Below are 1257 nucleotides of genomic sequence, written 5' to 3'. Positions count from 1 at the left end.
ATTCAAATATATATTTATGTAGCATTTATAAGATTGGCATAGAATTTGACACACGATGTTTTACACTTGATCACTGAACTTCAACAAGTTTCATGTCACTAGCACCACTGACTTTGCACCTAGAGTAATTTACCATGCATGCTTATTGTTGTTTCATATGGTTGGAGCAAAATTTGGGCATTATGATGATTTACACTTGATTGCTGAACTTCAAGAAGAGAAAGAGAGAGGAAATATTAGGGTTTGGGGATGGGGATAGGGCGGTTGGGAGTGGGTAGATTATATTAATATTATTATTAATATAAATAATTAAATTAATACATGATATTTGAACAAATAAACTTCATACTTGATTTATGAAATGTAATTTTTACACACCTGTTGACATGTAATTTTCCTTTAGAATAATACCCTAAAACTAATTAAAAATTCTTACATCATAATTAATACGCTCAAAATCTCTAAACTCAGTGTTATAAAAAATTTCGAAATCAAAGGGTTCATTAATGTCTCAGAGTCTTGTGTAATGATAATCGGTAGCTTTGATTTACTTTTGGACCAGCAGCCGCGATGACGGACTACTTCAGTACTAGCGTCGTCGTTGGTGGAGATGGAAAGGTAATAAAGGGAGTGGAGTGGCTTTGATTGCTGGCTTTTTCATTTGGCATTCTCGAATTACATTTAATTATATTTGGAGTTATAATTTTATGGCTTTATGGCTTTCTAAATGTGCATACAGATAGGAGCAGACATTTTAAAAAGAGCCTTGGCCTATCCTGCACAACAGATAGCCAAAAATGCTGGTGTAAATGGAAACACTGTCATACAGGAGGTATCTTTGCATCAATGTTTTGTTTTTTCATTATTTCATGTAGAGAAAAATGAATATTCAGTATTTTTGAACTGATATTGTTGACTTCACTGAGTTAGTAATCAAACTTTATAAGTTAAACTCTTGGAAACTTCTACTTGCAGGTTCTGTCATCAGACGACATAAGGTATGGATACAATGCTGCAAAAAATAGATATGAGGATTTGATGGGTGCTGGAATACTGGATCCTTCGAAGGTAAATTCAAGAATCGACTATATAATTGTGCTAAAATGTAAAACTTTCACTGTATTCCAAGGCCACGTGGCTAACATTCAATCTTGAAGCAGGTTATTAGATGTTGCTTGGAGCATGCGATATCTGTTGCCAAGACCTTTTTGACATCTGATGCAGTAGTTGTTGAAATGAAGGAACCTGCACCTAAAC

At 34.1% G+C, this 1257-nt stretch overlaps 1 long non-coding RNA gene across 1 annotated transcript; it reads left to right on the top strand.

Annotated features, from left to right (window-relative positions):
* Window positions 1-734: 734 nt before the first annotated feature.
* Window positions 735-1022, top strand: LOC111392684. The gene is made up of 2 exons (XR_002702301.1): window positions 735-832; window positions 976-1022. It is a non-coding gene; the product is annotated as an uncharacterized LOC111392684 (long non-coding RNA).
* The last annotated feature ends 235 nt before the right edge of the window (window positions 1023-1257 follow it).

The sequence above is a fragment of the Olea europaea genome, unplaced genomic scaffold (genome assembly GCF_002742605.1).
Source record: "Olea europaea var. sylvestris unplaced genomic scaffold, O_europaea_v1 scaffold9596, whole genome shotgun sequence".
In the NCBI taxonomy this organism is placed as follows: Eukaryota; Viridiplantae; Streptophyta; class Magnoliopsida; order Lamiales; family Oleaceae; genus Olea; species Olea europaea.
This window is presented reverse-complemented; position numbering and strand designations above follow the sequence as displayed.